The sequence below is a fragment of the Planococcus citri genome, chromosome 4, assembly GCF_950023065.1.
Source record: "Planococcus citri chromosome 4, ihPlaCitr1.1, whole genome shotgun sequence".
Taxonomy (NCBI): domain Eukaryota; kingdom Metazoa; phylum Arthropoda; class Insecta; order Hemiptera; family Pseudococcidae; genus Planococcus; species Planococcus citri.
Genome location: NC_088680.1, coordinates 6,034,151 through 6,052,551, shown reverse-complemented (window position 1 = coordinate 6,052,551; position 18,401 = coordinate 6,034,151). Strand labels below are relative to the sequence as shown.

At 34.3% G+C, this 18,401-nt stretch overlaps 2 long non-coding RNA genes across 2 annotated transcripts in view; one reads left to right on the top strand and one right to left on the bottom strand.

The window, feature by feature from the left end:
- Positions 1 to 3,373, bottom strand: part of LOC135845784 (uncharacterized) — a 263,256-nt gene extending 259,883 nt beyond the window's left edge. The window contains exons 1-2 of the long non-coding RNA XR_010558828.1: positions 3,230 to 3,373; positions 2,810 to 3,150 (exon numbers count right to left, since the gene is read on the bottom strand). This is a non-coding gene — a long non-coding RNA (uncharacterized LOC135845784). The remainder of the gene's footprint in view (positions 1 to 2,809; positions 3,151 to 3,229) is intronic.
- Positions 3,374 to 7,328: 3,955 nt separating this feature from the next.
- On the top strand, positions 7,329 to 8,383 carry LOC135844248 (uncharacterized). The gene is made up of 3 exons (XR_010558484.1): positions 7,329 to 7,462; positions 7,559 to 7,690; positions 7,855 to 8,383. It is a non-coding gene; the product is annotated as an uncharacterized LOC135844248 (long non-coding RNA).
- Positions 8,384 to 18,401: the final 10,018 nt, after the last annotated feature.

Here is an 18,401-nt window from a genome sequence, read left to right as displayed (position 1 = left end):
TCAGTTCTCAGAGTAGTTCATTCAATCTCATAATTCTTAAACACATTTATCCAAAGTGTTTCGTGCACCATGACTCATGAGAGCTATTTTACAAAATCTCATACCTACATCAATAATTCAACAACAGCAATTCAGAATGGTGAAAGATGCGATCCAACCAACTTTCACCAGTAATTCCCGAGAAGACATTTTATAATTTCATGAGAAGGCTAAAACAGTTTTTTCACCATCTTTTAGAATTGTAAAAAAATATTGCTAGAAAGGGGTATACTTCAGTGTCCAGTGTGGGCTTTCTCTGACCTTTTTTTAAAAAAATTTGAAGAGAGGTTGATGATAAAAAGTTGTGGGAGACCTCAAAAGACAGTGGGAAAAATTTGGGGTCCCAGACTTCACCTAGCATTTTGCAACCAGGGTTCAAAATTTTAAAATTTTCAGGAAAATAAATTTTTTTGACATTTTTAATTTTTTTATTATCATTGATTTGGGTGATTTGAAGTGCTTTTCTACTCCTAAATATAGGCACAATGCGACCAATAACCATTCAAAAAAAGAGAAGTATTATATTTTTTTGAAAATTTCAAAACTTTTGACCCCTGGTTGCAAAATACTGGGTGAAGTCTGAGTCCGTAAATTTTTTCCACCGTCTTTTGAGGCCCCCCACAACTTTTTATCACCCTCCACCTTCAAATTATCAAAAATAGTCAAAGACAGCCCACCCTAGTGCACTCCAGAAGACCTTATACATGTAAGTAAATATCCAGCTAAAGAATGCCTGTTGTGTGTTGGTCATTTAGCAACCACACTCTATGCTAATGATATACAGGAGTATATAAATTTGTTGAAGATGGTTATAGGTTTGTCAAGTACCTTTATCAACGAATGATGCTTCTCCTTTGTAGGTTCTAGGTACCTTTATACATAGGTTTGTCTAATACCTCCTCATCTTGAGAGATAGTCCAAGAATTACACAGATTTTTTGAGTCAAAAATTATACAGATTTTTCTGGGTGCCTAGGTAAAGCACATCGTTTGTCTTTCTTGCAATCAAATTCATAAGTTTTCAGATAATCAGTATACCATTTTAAAATATTATCTAGGAAAATATACATATAAAAATCAGGGGTTTGATTTTAGTACATCTCTGTTGAATTTCAAACTTACTAAAGTAGTTTTCAATTCAGTTATTATTGTTATTGTTAATTTGTTATGTTTTTGGTGTAAATGATTTTGTTATTTCTAAATCTATTTATTTCTCATCATTTTTCATTCCTGGGACAATTTGGCACCTCATCAGCCTCCATTATTTATTTTTTCAATAATTTATAATGCTATTCTGCAATCTCAAATGTATGTAATATTTTCTATACATACTTTTATAGTAAGTAAGTATAGTTCATACTTTTATAGTAAGTAAGTATAGTTCTGTTCATTTTCTTAGTGATATGTAGTTACTCGTATAATGATAAAAATATGTAAACGTTTATGAGTTCATTGTCAAGTGTAACTTTTGTAATTCAATTTATATTTTAAATAAAAAATTTGTATGTATTTTCCTAACAATTATTATTGATTCTAAATCAAATTGGAGGGCTTAATGATATTGGGAAATCGAGTTGTATAAAGATTGTTTCATATCATAAAATAGGCAAATTATATTTGATTGTTGATAACGTTTTGTTATTGTTGTCTTGCTTCCCATTTTTTGTATCGTTATTTGATGTTTTTTTCAATTGTTCCCTCTTCCTTTTTATATATTATGTTTATTTACCTATCTATTGAACTTCTTTGTTGAATTTATTTACTTTTATGTCCTTTGTTAGTTTTGCCATTAAATTGTTTTTTCAACATAATATAATTATATAATCCACCCCCTCCACCTGCAAGTATATGGGTGCCGTCATTGTATTCTTTGTAAGTATACTTTTTTGTTGGTTGAGATTTAGAACCAAATAATGAATTCTAATTTTGATTTCAATTGCAATTATTTTTGAATTAAATTCGCTTTTAAGAATTATCCCTCAAAGTGATTGTGAAAAAAATAGTGTTAACAAAACTCGTGATCAGCATTTGATACCGAGATGAGAAGTAAGTGGATACTAAACTTGTGATCAGCATTCGTGAAACTCCACAAAATTATACTCGGATATGGTTCTATCCTCAGCATGATCCATCATTTCACTTGCTTCGTCAAACGCTTTGAATCTGATTTTCAATGAAATACGTTAACTTCTGACGCTTTTGTGTACATTATTCATCTCCAATAATTGTTTGACAAGAAGTTTTCATTTATGAAGATTGAAGGGTATTTTTCCGCCACATATTTCGAATACTTTTGCCACACTTGAGTTCTCTTTAGATCGCACGTGTTTTTTTTGTACAAATCTGATTTTGAGAGCAAAGACTAATTCTTCGCTTCCTTTAGTATTTTTTTTGTTTTATCGAACATGGTAACATCATCTTGCTCACGTTGCTTCCGACACTAGTAAACGAAAAATCACATCGAAAGTTCTTGTTTTGCCGCTATTTCTCTGCAACATTTCTGCAATAATTTTGCACCACTTGAGCTAGAGTTCTCTTTAGATGACAATATTGTTAACGTTGTGATGGTCTATCCTCACAAGCAGTCGTACTGTTTCGCACAGAAATGGTGACATTTTCATCGGTTATAGTGGGTTCATATTGGCGAACAAAGTTGAAAAAACTGACCTTTTCAACATATCTACGTTTTTAAAATTCTCCACTGTGCTGCGCGCTTGTACAATATCATCACTATCGCACTGGAAAAAGCAACATTTCGCATTCGCACGTACCTGACTATCGAAAATTATAATAAATTGAATGTAGATCTGATCCACTTCTTCATATCTTACTACTATAGTTCATCTATGTGATCTGTCATCTATAAATTTTCAGTTTTCTTCTTTTCTTCCTTCGTTTGAAGACTTTTACTGGCTAATATGCAAAATGTGGCAGTGAAATTGATCACGAAATATTGTAATTCCTAGTTCATCTACATATGTGATGTCTGATCTGTCATCTATAAATTTTCAATTTTCTTCCTTTTTTTGAATTCTTTTACTGGCTAATTTATGCCCAACGTGGCAGTTGAATTGTTCACGAATTGTATTTCTTGGTTCATGTTCAGCATATCCTTAAAATCATAATATCAATAAGTATGTGCGTAAGAATGTACCTAACTGTATTAATATTGTATAGATCTCAATAGTTACCTGACTGAAAGGAGATTCGTAATATTAGTTGGAGATAAATTCACTGCAAAAAAAATAATAAGCGAGAACTTCTCACAACACGAACCACTCACTACATTTTTCAGTTCTCGACACGCCACAAATAACAGAGAGGACTTCAGCAAAGTACACAGATGATGAAATTTCGAAATTCAATTAATCCGTAGAGATTATTCTGAAAGAAGATGAAATATTCAGTCTGATAATCGTTTATCATCGTTCACCATCAAGATTAGTTCAGATACCGGCGCTGATTTTAATTACGACCTAAAAATTGGATCTTTATCGTTAGAAAATTATGCTTTTGGAGAGAAAAATATTTCACAATACCAAAATCTAACGACTAACGAGGCAACTTCGAAATTTTTTGGTCATTGCCCTGGTTGGTTTTGTCCATCTTTTTTTCTATTAAAGTGTCAGAGGGTAATCATCCCATGCCAAATTAACTCGGAAATCAGTAAGGTGAGGGCTCAATTATGGGTCAGGTGATCTAGAATGGGTCAGTAAAAAAAGTCTCCGTAGTCACATATGAATAATCATAAAGTGGCGAAATCTTTATTTTTTTTATTCTCAGACACTACTCTATCAATGTAACAACCGGCCAAACTTTTTACAGTGAACACCTAAGAAAAAATCGCGATTGTTTACAAAGCAGATTTTTATCTGTAAAAAATTCACATGAGCAGAATTTTGCAATTTTTCAATTTAAAAAAATTTATGTTTATTTTTAGAAAATTAGATTGAAACCAAGTAAATACCATTATTAATGTTCTAAATATACCCTTTTCATAGAAATTTGAAGTATTCAACTCATTTACAGAATTTCCGGCATGTTTGAAAAATGCATTAGCTGAATTCCAAAATGTCAAAATTTTGATGTTTTTTTCAACTTTTGTATGTTTTTGAAAGTTAAAATGTAGGTTTTGAACTATGTCAAATGCATTTACAATCAAATAATATTAATTTAGCGATGTTAATTTCTGACCCAAAATTGAGGTGACCCGAAATTGATCACTTTTTTTTCTGAAATGAAAGATGATAGTAAAAATTTTGAACCAAAAAGTTCTCGAATTTGGGTCGACCCATTTTTGAGTTTTTTATTTTTCATTATAAAATTTTTTTTTACTAGTATTTTGCATTCGGATCACTCGTTTGGTATTATTTTTATCGCAGGCATGTCGTTTATTATATCCACTTGATGAAAATTACACTGACCCGATTTCAATACTAGTGACTCCATAATGGGTCAAATATGGGTGCAGTAAAATCAGTTTTTCAGATACTTCCTCTTCATTGAATTGGGTGTATTTTCAGAATGTTATGCCTTAATAGTTCTACTATTCTACTAATTAGTCGATTTTGCGGAAAACAATTCTGGTCTCCAACCCGAGCTTGTAAAAAAAAAGTGACCCATAATTGAGCCCTCACCTTACATATTTCGAAGGGTATAAACAACGATGTTTTTAGTGTGATGGGTTCCTTATGAAAAGCTTACTATTTTGCTTCAAAATTTTGAAATTCAATTTCTTTTCTAGAAAAATTCGAAATTAAAAAAGAAGAGCGAAAGGGCTTAAGCCAGGCAAGAGTGAAAACTCCCTCGAAAATTAGTATTTCGAGAGGTACGAAAAAATAAAAAAAAAATTGTTTGCTTCAAAATTTGAAATTATTTTTTAGAAAAAATTCAAGCCTGAGAAAGAAAAAAAACGAGCTCGAGTGAAGCCAAAAATATTCATGTTTTGAGAAGTAAAAAAAAAAAATGTTTTATGCAGGGATGGGTTTATTTTTCCAATTTAAACTTTGAGCCCTTTTCCGCAAATTTTTTCAAAAATTCCAAAAAAAGGAGAGACGGATTTAATAATTTTGAAGTTTGATTGAAAAAAGCAGTACTTTTTGATGAAAAGTGAAAAACCGTCTTCTTAAGGTCATTGACCTGTCAGTATGGTTTTTAGAGGTCACATGTCTTCCAGTCTGTCTCTTAAGGTCATTGACCTATGTGTTTGGACTCTCAAAAGTTACTGATCCAGCTGCTTAGTCTCCGGAGGTCGTCTGCCCGTCTGACTGAACTCGTAAGGTCACTGACCCATCTGTCTTTGACCCGCACCCGTGTGTCTGAACTCTCAAGGTCACTGATCATTTAGTCGATCCTCCCAAGGTTGTCTCTCTGCATGGCTGGCCTCACAAGATAATCAACCTATTCACTTAACCTCTCGAGGTCATTGACCTTTATAAACTCTCATAGTTGTCTTTCTGCTTGTCTGGTCTTTTAAGGTCATTAACCCAATTGTTTCACTTTCCCATGATTGTCTGTCTGGCCTCTCAAGAACATTGAACCGTCAATATGGCTTCTCAAATTAGGTTGTATGTCTGACTTCTCAAGGTCACTGACCCATCGGTCTTTGGCCCGCGTGTCTGGGCTCTCAAGGTCACTGATCATTTAGTTTATCCTCCCAAGGTCGTCTGTCTGCATGGCTGGCCTCACAAGATATTCAACCTGTTCACTTAACCTCTCGAGGTCATTGACCTTTATAACCTCTCATAGTTGTCTGTCTGCTTGTCTGCCTTCTTAAGGTCATTAACGTTTTACTTTCCCATAATTGTCTGTCTGGCCTCTCAAGACCATTGAACCGTCAAAATGGCTTCCCAAATTAGGTCGTATGTCTGACCTCTCAAGGTCACTGACCCATCGGTATTTAGCGCGCGTGTCTGGACTCTCAAAGTCACTGATCCTTCAGTCTATCCTCCCAAGGTCGTCTGTCTGCATGGCTGGCATCACAATATAATCAACCAATTTACTTCACCTCTCGAGGTCATTGACCTTTATAAGCTCTCATAGTGTTGTCTGTCTGATTGTCTGGTCTCTTGAGGTCATTAACCTGATTGTTTCACTTTCCCATGATTGTCTGTCTGGCCTCTCAAGATCATTGAACCGGCAATATGGCATCCCAAATTGGGTTGTATGTCTGATCTCTCAAGGTCACTGACCCATCGGTCTTTGGCCCATGTGTCTGGACTCCCAAGGTCACTGATCATTTGGTCTATCCTCCCAAGGTCGTCTGTCTGCATGGCTGGCGTCACAAGATAATCAACCGGTTCACTTAACCTCTCGAGGTCATTGACCTTTATAACCTCTCATAGTTGTATGTCTGCTTGTCTGGCGTCTTAAGGTCATCAACCCGATTGTTTTACTTTCCCATGATTGTCTGTCTGACCTCTCAAAACCATTGAACCGTCAATATGGCTTCCCAAATTACGTCGTATGTCTTGATCTCTCAAGGTCACTGACCCATCGGTCTTTGGCCCGTTTGTCTGGTTTCTCAAGGTCACTGATCCTTTATTTTATTCTCCCAAAGTCGTCTGTCTGCATGGCTGACCTCACGAGATAATCAACAGGTTTACTCGACCTATCGAGGTCATTGACCTTTATAACATCTCATAGCTGTCCATCTGCTGGTCGGGCCTCTTAAGGTCATCGAACCGATTGGTTTACTTTTCCATGATTCTCTGTCTGGCCTCTAGAGATCATTGAACCGTCAACATGGCTTCCCAAGTTCGTTTGTCTGCCAGTCTGGCCTCTTAAGATCACTGACCCGTCCTTTTGGTCTTTTGGTGTCACTGACCTGCTGGTACAGCCTCGCATGGTTGTCTGTCTGCCTAACAGGAATCTTTACTTCTCCAGGTTGTCTGATTTTGGACAGACTCTAGGTCCAAAAACATTTCCTTGTCAGACATTTTCGATGCAATATTTAAAGTTATGGCAAAGCTCTAATACTATAATTTTGACAGGTTGCAAAACTCTTTTTTTAATTCTAAAAGCGTGAACTAATTTTCAGGTTCAAAACTCTTCGAAAATGCTCGAAATATTTAAATTTTTCGCCAAATGTACTTTTTCAAAAATCCCAAATATCACAACCCAATTTTAAGCTCAAAACTATTCGAAATATCTCCCCCCCCCCCACCCTCAAAAAAAACATTCTCGTCAAAATATTTGTAATTTTCACGAAATTTTGATTTATTTTCATAATCAAAACTGATTAATGATATTTGATTATCACACTAAATTATCATCTTTTCATTAGTCTTCCCAGTTAAACGAAGGTAGATGAACATTAAAAAATGAAGTACTTCACGTTGAGTCTATTTCTTTATTTTTTTAGGGCGAATTCATCGCCAATCTATACTACGAATGCAAGTAGCACTTTATCACCTTTCAGTAGGGTAAGTAGGTATAATATGTACTTAGATCTCTGTGGCATGTTGCAATTATGCTTGAATTAACACTACATATAACTAAGGAGGTATATGATTTTTCAGGAGATGCTGAAGATAGAAAGGGACTTGCTACTCCAGAACAATAAGACTGCTGCATTAATGACTATGTTAGCCCATGAACGTTTAGAATGGCGTGAATGTAACAAAATAATTGGGGCATTAGAAAAAGAGAGGGTAAGATGTGATATTTCACACATTCTAGTCAAACTACACAAAATTAAGGGACCGAAAACCAGAATTTTCCAACTTTTTGCCAAAATTTTCACCTTATAAGAAGAGAGATTAGAATACCAAACTAAAACATAGCAATCACGCAAACATTATACGATATTTTTCAGGACGACGCAATTGCAGAAGTTAAAAAAATCATCATTCCACTAAACGTTTGCTCATTTGGAACCATAATTGAGACCCTATTTCTGGACATTATGACAGACAACACAACAACGATACCTAAGGACACACCAGAGCGGAGTACAAATCTAATCCTGAGACAACTCAGGTGGCGCAAAATTATTACCGCTGGGCTAGAAAGAGACAACGATTATGTAAAATTACTAGTCGATGAATTAGATACAAATTTCAAGAGAGAAAATAACTTTACGACGATTGATAAGAAGAGCGAAAAATACGAAGATTACGTTTCGAAATTCTGTTGGTCCATTGTTCGAGCTATTAATCTTGTAAACAAAATAAATGCACTCGCTGCAGATGGTGTCGGCAGATTGGATTCTACAATATTCGGCAACATAGTGGATAAGTACATGGAAATGTTTTACAATGCAATGGTGGGGTCACGTAAGGGCAAATCAGACGTTGAGTGTACTTAGATCATGAGTTAGATTAAATTCTAGATCACGTATATAGTGGGAGGGGGGGGGGGGTCTGTTATATCTATAGCTCAAGTGATTTTATATTTTGTTGTCAGCATTTTTTCAATAAAGTTTTTTCATCCTTTGAAAATTATTGGGGAAATAAATCAGTCGTATATTCTGATTGAGTAGAAGGAGAGAGGAGGTTGGAGGACACTGAAATTTCCCTCTAAAAGCTTCTCCAGCCCCTCTAAGAAGATAATGCTTCCAATGAATTCTTTTTCGTGTAACTCTTTCATCAAACAATAATACATAGGTAGGTAGGTCTAGGTACCTACGTAATGTAATTAAAACACCTCGTCCAGGGAATAAAGCACAAAGCTTTTTTTTGGCCAATATTTGACGATATCGTGCACACAGAGAACAGAGTTCGTTGGACTTACAATATACGTCAGTCAGTCAGTCATTCAGTCATATTCGTATTCCTAGAGGAGAGCTACTCGTACACATACACAGTATACGTACATATCAGTGATTACCTGTGACACGATACACGCGTTATAAAAATACATTTCGGCAAAATTTCGATCGAGTTGAACGTATACCGTGCCAGGTGTGTATGAAAAATTTACTGCCCAACGCATTGCTCTAAAATTAGATCGCTAACGTAGGTGTGTGTACTCGTTTCAATTCCAAGCATATAGGTACACGTGTAAAATAACGAGCTTTGTACTACTTATGTACATAGACCGAAATTGACTTGGAAATATGAAATTTTTATTTTCCACTACCTACCTTGAAATTTTGAATATTTCTGGGAATTTTACCCATGATGAAGTAGGAAAGCTAAAATTTACTGTAGATATATCCTAATTTCAACATGCCTGATTTTTAGAAATTTCTCCACTTCACCCCCCCCCCTCCCAAAATACAAAAAAATCAACAAAATCTAATTTTTCACAGGAAAATTTTCAAAAAATTGAAATTGGAAGATAATTTGTACTTACAATTTTTTTATTTTTTCACTACGTTTCTGACTAAATTCGCTACTTTTTCACTGTGTACTCTCACTTCCAATTTTTAAAACCACTATTTTTTTTCATTACTTTCACTACCTGTTAGATACCCTGTACATATTTTGAAACAAAAGAAAATGACACTGAAGTTAATTTAGACCATTTTTCACTTTTTTGAAAATCAGAAATTTCTAAAATACACTGCAGGGCTTTAGAACAGCCCAAAACCACCTCCAATCGACTCAGCGTATTAAAAATGGGGTACCAAGTAAATTTCATTTCAACAACTCAATTGGAGTAAAATGTTAAGGAAATTTCAATTTTCCAAAATCAGCTGGGGTGCTCGAGAACCACCTCTCAAAATGGTTTGAAACCGTTTCCAATCGATTTGGAGGGTCGAAAACAGGGCACACACAAAATTTCAACTCTCTTGGTCTATTTGATAAAATTTTGATTTTATTCCATTTTTGACCCGAGTTTAGTTTTTTGAAAATTCATTAAAAATCAAAATCGTTTGTGAAAACTCGAAAATTTGATCTACTGGTTCCAAATTCGTCTTCGGAAAATCAGATCACCTCGATTCAAACCTGATGGACACTTATTTCAGCTGATTTTCAGATTCCGTGATTTTAGAATATGTTTTTTGATTTGCCATTGGAAATAAAAAGTTACAGGTGTAGAAGTGACTTATGTAACTTTTCTCATAAGGATTATAAAATTACTTACTTATTCTCATACGCGAGTTCATATTCTATCATTTTGGAAGGAAATTTGTACTCACCTGAAACAAAGAAAAATTAAGGTGGATTAGTTAGTTATAAAATATTATTGATCAATCAACAGAAATATTAATCGGGGGCCCGCATAAGGATCTATTGCACCCCTCCCCCATCGATCCTCTGGGGCAACTTTCTTCTTAAAGGGGGAGTCCTGAAGAACATTTCTAGCCCTTGTCCTCAAAAAAAAGGGGCCCTACTCAAAAAATGGCGGCTATTTTGATTGACAGGTCAGCCGAAATCGCAAATTTTGCGTTCCAACATACAACTTGCACTAAATTTTTTAAACCGTACAAACATAGATCGAACGACCAGGCACAAATTCATCACCTGTCAAAATTTCAAGTGCTAACGTGCCTTTTTCGATTTTTGGTGAATTTTTTAATTTTCAAATTTTGGCCAAAAATGAGGGAAAAAATCAAAATTTTACCAAATTGACCAAGAGAGCAGAAGTTTGGGATATACATACTCTATATTCGGCATGCCAAATCGATTGAAAACTGTTTCAACGCGTTTTGAGCCGTTCTGGAGCCTCCAGCAGATTTTTGAAACTCGAAATCCCCACAAAATTTCATCAAATGGAGTTAGCAAGCTGAAATTTACTTCGCAAACTAATTTTAATGCGATATGAAGTCAAATGCAGGTCGATTTCAAGCCGTTTTAGAGCATCCAGCGACTTTTTGAAAATTACTGGAGCCTCCAGTAGATTTTTGAAACTTGAAATTTCTCTAAAATTTCATCAAACGAAGATGGAAAGCCGAAATTTACTGCACACTCCAAATTTGACACCCTCTGAAGACGACTTCAGGTGGGTTTAAGTCATTTCGGAGCCTCCAGTGACTTTTTGAAAATTACTGGAATCTCCACCAAATTTTTGAAACTTGAAATTCCCACAACATTTTATGAAATGAAGTTGGGAAGCCGAAATATAATCTGCAAACTAATTTCAATACGCTACGAAGCCAACCGCAGGTGGATTTCAAGTCGTTTTGGAGCCACCAGCGACTTTTTGAAAATTACTGGAGCCTCCAGTAGATTTTTGAAAGTTGAAATTTCCCAAAATTTCATCAAATGGAGATGGAGAGACGAAATTCATTCTGCAAACTAATTCCAATACGCTACGAAGTCGACTGCTGGTGGATTTCAAGTCATTTTGGAGCCTCCAGCGACTTTTTGAAAGGTTGTATTGCGTTTTTTGGAAAATTGAAATTTAAAAAGTAGCTAGAAGATTCAAAACTATTTGAAACCACTATGTAGTAGACTTCATGTCGTATTGAAAGTTTGCGAAGTAAATTTCGGCTTTCCATCTCCGTTTGATGAAATTTTGGAGAAATTTTAAGTTTCAAAAATCTACTGGAGGCTCCAGTAATTTTCAAGAAGTCGCTGGATGCTCTAAAACGGCTTGAAATCGACCTGCATTTGACTTCATATCGCATTAAAATTAGTTTGCGAAGTAAATTTCAGCTTGCTAACTCCATTTGATGAAATTTTGTGGGAATTTCGAGTTTCAAAAATCTGCCGGAGGCTCCAGAACGGCTCTAAACGTGTTGAAACAGTTTCCAATCGATTTGGCATGCCGAAAATAGAGTATACCCCAAACTTCAGCTTTCTTGGTCAATTTGGTAGAATTTTGATTTTTTTCCTCATTTTTGGCCAAAATTTGATTTTTAAAAATTCACCAAAAATCGAAAAAGGCACTTTAGCACTTGAAATTTTGACAGGTGATGAATTTTTGTCTGATCTTTCGATCTACGTTTGTAAGGTTTAAAAAATTTCGTGCAAGTCCTATGCTGGAACGCAAAATCTGCGATTTCGGCTGACTTGTAAATCAAAATAGCCGCCATTTTGTGAGAATGGCCACTTTTTTTCTGAGGACAAGGGCTAGAAATGTTCGTTAGGACTCCCTCTTCAAGAAAAATGTTGCCCGGGAGGGGGTGGGGGGGTGAATGTGATCATTATGCGGGCCCTTCCGACTATATGAAATAATAATGGCCCAAGGCCAAAGTAAAAATTCTCACGATCTCCATGTTTAATAAAGAGCCAGAAATGAATATTTACAAATATATATAAGTAGTACATATCATAAAAATTGTAAAATTGATTGTGAAAATCACTCCAAAATATCAAAAATTGATGGACCATCAGAATACGGCCAAAATTTGAGAAAATATCTCATTTGGTTAAAATTTTGCAGATTGCTAGTCATTGAAAAATACCAAGAATTAATCGGAAATTCTCAAAATTCAATGATGATTTGGCAAAACTGCAGAAAGTGTCATATAATTTGTCAAATTAACCCCCCCTCCTGTTCCTCCACCTCTTCCTTCTCAATAATTGAAAATTACCAGAGGCTGGTCATAGGATTTGGGGACGGATTTTTTTTTTGAAAAAATCACTACTTTTTCACTACCCGTTTTCAATTCAATTTTCAGGAAGATCTCCACTCAACCCCCCCCCCCCTTCTCTACAGTAAAATGTTCAAAACATTGAAATTGAAAGAAAATTCGCATGCGACGTATTCTTTAATTTCAATCAAAATTATTTTCAAAAAAACAATACAAATAAACGCATCTAATTTTTCACTACTTTCAATACTGCCCCTTTCGAAAATCACAACTTTTTTTTAGTCGATTGGTGATGGTTTTAAACCGTTCTGAAGCCTCTCCAGTAAATTGTTGAATTCTGCAGCTGTCGAAAAAACGCATTTTTGCAATTCTTTCGATCGATTTAAACACACATTGTGAAAATAATTTCGCGTCGGTTTAAATCAGAAAATTCTCTGATTTTTCTGCATTTTTTTTTTTTTTTTTCATTTTTGAAAATTATTAGCTAGAAAAATGCTTGGATCTGAACTTGTGCTTGAATATTTTGAAAATTAAAAGTTGAAAAGATGATACCATAAATCCAGGTTCATGGACGATGCTGAATTTCATTTTCACCCTACTCAAGTAAGTACTTACAGCGTTTTTTCAATAACTGGAGAATTCGAAAATCCGCTGGAGGCTCCAGAGTCCAGAATGGTTCAAAACTATAACGTCAATCAACTCGCGGGGTCAAGAATAGGGTACTAAAAACTCAATTTCCACTCTTCACATTAATATTTATTTTCAATTTTGATTTCTTCAATGAGACGAGAAACGGATTAAATATAGATTTTAAAAATTCATTAAAATTCGACCGAATGCAGATATACCTATAGGTACTTGTATCGAACAAACGTTCCCGTTCATTGACGTATTTTCAGCATCGAGTACCTATATAATCTTTTGAGCTACTCAAGCAGCGACATGAAAATCGAGTCTGTTTAAAATAAATATACTAACCTCTCAACCAACTCTCTATACCTACTCATATCTCAAAAAGAGTGAAAAATCAGATATCTCTTATCACGACACTCTATACGATGAAATTATTTATAATTTTTTTTGGCGCGTTTAAACACTCGAATTTGAAACATTATCTTTATTGGCATTATCTGAGATGCTTGAAAACTTCCTCTCAAGATTAATTTGTGTGCTGGTTCAGTCAGCAGAGATGCTATATTCACAATTCACATCATAGTATATGCATACTCGATACTCGAAGAATGAAAAAAACCAACTGCCGACGACGTTGATGGTATTAAAAAAAAAACGCTAATCCATTACCAGTGGGTCGTATTATTATCGCGTATTGTCTCACTGGGTACATAATACGATCTCGAAATTATACAGGTATATTATTTTCTTATCGCGTAAGTACCTCTCTTAGTATTATGGAACAATCGCTCGAGTCTCATTTACGAAACACGAGGAGGAGACGCGACCGCGAAGTATATGTAGAGGAGACATTATTCATCGAAAATACACCGTGTTTTTCGCCGAAATGTGGGTAACCGAAAAAATCAAAATTTCTATTGTTTTTTACACGACGATGGCTGTTGGCCAAGCTGGGCGAATATGCACGTCGGTTATAATTAATTCGACCTAACGTGTAATTAAAGCTGATATTCAAATTCGCGTCAGGTGTTTCATATAATGTACCTATGTATGTGTACCATGTACCATGTTACCGTGTACACTTCCAAATATATAATTACCTTATGGTGTACCAGTGTAGTAGATTTTATCAAATATTTTTTTTTCCTCTTTCGCATGCCACAATAGGTGCCGAAATTACCGACTATGACGCGCGTATAACTAAATCGTCGTTGTTAGCTCGTTAAAGAACACGAGACATCGCGTCAACCGATGTTTACAGCTCGCTTTGCCCATTGCTGCCCATATCCCCCTAACGACCGCATTGTCAAAATACATTAATGGAAATGATATGAAAGGCGAAGAAAATGACGTACCTACTCGTATATTCTAATTCAATTCCAACAATTAACGTCAAGCTGGCAGAAAATTGGGAAGTATGTCATTTTTTTTCGTAATTTTTTCAGGGCAAATGCTTGATAAAAGAAGATGATTTTTTTCCAAAACATTGTACTTCTTTGATCAAATTTATAGTGGAGACCTTCATTTTGAGTTGAAAGTCACCCGGTAAAAATTTTAGCTCCGGAGGTGTTCCTAAAGATGTGATATAATATGGGTTCTCAAAGAGGACGTGGTGGAAAACTGAAACTGAAATGAGCAAAACTAAAACTGAAAACGAAAACCGAAAAAAGCGAAACTGATTTTTGGTAGTTAATTTTTTTCAATAAATTTTCAAAATATTACGAAATTGGTGGGGAAAAATGGAACTGGAACTGAAACTGAAATGAATTCACTGAAACTGAAACTGAAAAAAACAAAATTGATTTTTGATATGAGATAATTTTTTTCCAATAAATTTCCAAAATATTACAAAATTGGTGGGGAAAAAAGTGGGACTAGAACTGAAACATGAACTGGATTGAAAAAAGCAAGAGGCTTTTTTTTCGATCATCTCAAAATAGATCGATCCCTCTTTATGACCGAAATCTAGAATAAATTGGTCAAAAATGCCAATTTTCGGTATGAAAGTGTAATTTTTGTCAATTTTTTTCCAAAAAAAAGACCATTGAATTTTAAAAAGATCGATTTCTCCGGTATTCTTTAATCAAATTCAAAAATCGAGAAATCGATCGATCAAAATACCTAATTAATCTCCACCATATCGAGGTTTTTCCAAAAAAAAAAAAAAAAAAAAAAAATGTTATAATTAAAGTGTAATTTTGAACATGAAAGATCACATATCGATTTTTCGGTGCGATTATTCGATTTTAGATTGAAAATTTCATTTTTCAAGCCGAACTTGATTTTTCGTTTTCGAACACGATCGACTATTTAGGATCGAAGATCGCAGATGAATCGATTTCTGGGATTCGATTGATCGATTTTCGATCGTGATCGATTTTTAATTAGAATTTCCATTTTTCAGGGTAGGTAGATTTGATTATTTGTTTCGATCATGATCGACCATGTGGGTAAAAATCTCAAAATAAATCGATTTCTAGAGTTCGATACATCGATTTTTGGTTATAATCGATTTTTAATTAGATTGTCATTTTTCGGTATTCAATTTGATTTTTCGTTTCGATCATAATCGATTATACGGAATCAAAAATCGCAAAAATAAATCGATTTTTCGAGTTCGATACATCGATTTTTAGTTGTAATCGACTTTCAAATTGATTGTCATTTTTCGGAGTGATTTATGATTTTTCATTTCGATCATAATCGATCATATGTGATCAAAAGTCGCAAAAATTAATCGATTTTTTGAATTCGATACATTGATTCTCGGTTATAATCGAATTAGATTCTCATTTTTCGGTGTGAATTGATTATTCGTTTCGATCATGATCAATCATATGGGATCAAAAAATCGTAAAAATTATTCGATTTTTCGATGAATCGATTTTTCGAGTTCGATACATCGATTTTTAGTTGTAATCGACTTTCAAATTGATTATCATTTTTCGGAGTGATTATGATTTTTCGTTTCGATCATAATCGATCATATGGGATCAAAAGTCGCAAAAATAAATCGATTTTTTGAATTCGATACATCGATTCTCGGTTATAATCGAATTATTTCATTTTTCGGTGTGAATTTGATTATTCGTTTCGATCATAATCAATCATATGGGATCAAAAAATCGTAAAAATTAATCGATTTTTCGAGTTCGACTTTTTGATTCTCGGTTATAATCGATTTTCGATCGGATTTTCATTTTTCGGAGTGAATTTGATTGTTTGTTTCCATCATGATCGATCGTATATGGGGGTCAAAAATCGCAAATGAATCTATTTATTTTTTGTGGTTCGAGTCATCGATTTTCGATCATGATCAATTATTAATTAGAATTCCCATTTTTCAGAGTAAATTTGATTTTTCGTTTCGAACACGGGATTTTTTTTCATGTTGGATTCATCGCTTTTCGATTATGATCGATTTTTGATTAAAGTGACCGTATTTCGGTGTGAATTTGATTATTCGTTTCGATCATAATCAAATCAAATCATTTATTTTTGCAATGGGCAGCTATGCTGCATTTACAAAGTCAATCATATGGGATCAAAAAATCGTGAAATAAATGAATCGACTTTTTGAGTTCGATTCGTTTTCAAGTAGATTGTCCATTTTTCGGGTTGAATTTGATTTTTCGTTTCAATCTTAATCGATTATAAATGGTATCGAGAATCGAAAAAATTAATCGATTTTTCTAATTTGATAAGTATTTCGATTTTCGGTTACAATCGATTTTTAATTGGATGTTCATTTTTCGGAGTGAATTTGATTTTTCACTTCAATCTTAATCGGTTATAAATGGTATCGAAAATCGAGAAAAATGATCGATTTTTCTAATTCGATTTTCAGTTACAATCGATTTTTGATTGGATGTTCATTTTTTGGAGTGAATTTGATTTTTCGTTTCGATCATGATCGATTTTTAAAATATTACGAATTTGATGGGAAAAAAGAAGGGAACTAAAACTGAAACTGTGAAATGAAGGAACTGGAACTGGAACTGAAACTGAAAACTGAAACTGCAAAAAGCAAAACTGATTTTTGATACTTGGTTCATTTTTTCCAATAAATTTCCAAAACATATTACAAATTTGATGAAAAAAAAGGGATACTTGAACTGAAACTTGAAAAAAACTGAAACTGAAACTGAAAAAAGCACAACTGATTTTTGGTAGTTCATTTTTTTTTTCAATAAATTTCCAAAATTTTACGAATTTAGTGGTGAAAAGGGGGGGGGGGACTGAAACCATAGCTGGAAATAACTAAAATTGTGAAATGAATTCAAATTCAAATTTGCAAAACTGAAACTGAAACTGAAAACCGAAAACTTGAAAATGAAGCTGAAATAAGAAAAACTGATTTTTGGTAGTCCATTTTTTCAAAAAAATTTCCGAAATATTCACCTATTACGAAAAGTAGGACATTTTCGAAAAATTCGTAGTTTTTTGGTTCAAGTCCCAACTCAAACAGTTTCGATAAAAATGGCATAGTACATCCCCAAAAGATCGTATTTGAGATTCTTCATCGACCTATAGGGCCATTGCCATCGAAATCCGAGACCACTTTCACTTTGGGAATTGAAAGAAGCGTCCAAATACACCATCAGTAAAAATTTCATGCATTGAAATTTTTTTTTCGAATTTCAATGAATTGCGAAAATCCATAATTTAGCTCGTTTCTCATTAAAAAAAATTAACGTAAAAAGTTGAAATTGAATTTGTACCTTATTCTTGACACCCCCCCCCCAAGAGTCGATTGAAGTTAGCTTTGAACGATTCTGGAGTCTCCAGCGAATTTTCGAATTCTCCAGATATTGAAAAAACGCTGTACTTACTTGATTGGTAGTTTCAAGTAGGGCGAAAATTAAATTCGAACGTCTCCCCTCCAGGTACTTTTCCAGAGCTAACAATTTTTCTGAGTAGCTTTCAACTCAAAATGAAGGTCTCTACTCAATTAGGCCAAAATCCTATAACTTTTTTGGTATTCAGTGTCGTATGACAAAATTTCCATCATTTTTGAAATTTTTAATGAACGTTGAAACCTATAAAATCGTTTTTTTTTTTGCACTCAAACCAAACTCTCATATCAGTGAACTACCGTATTGTGAGGTATCGAGAGAGAAGAATAAACACTCTTCTATCAATTAACATCGGTTTTAAAATTAATTCGCGACAACTCGACAGTCATACGAGAATTGCAAAACCAAAGATCAAAGCACACCAATACCTCGCTCGTATACTCGTATATGTCGTATACCTACGTCAAAAACCTATGCCACGATGAATTATGTAACATTAACCTTTCA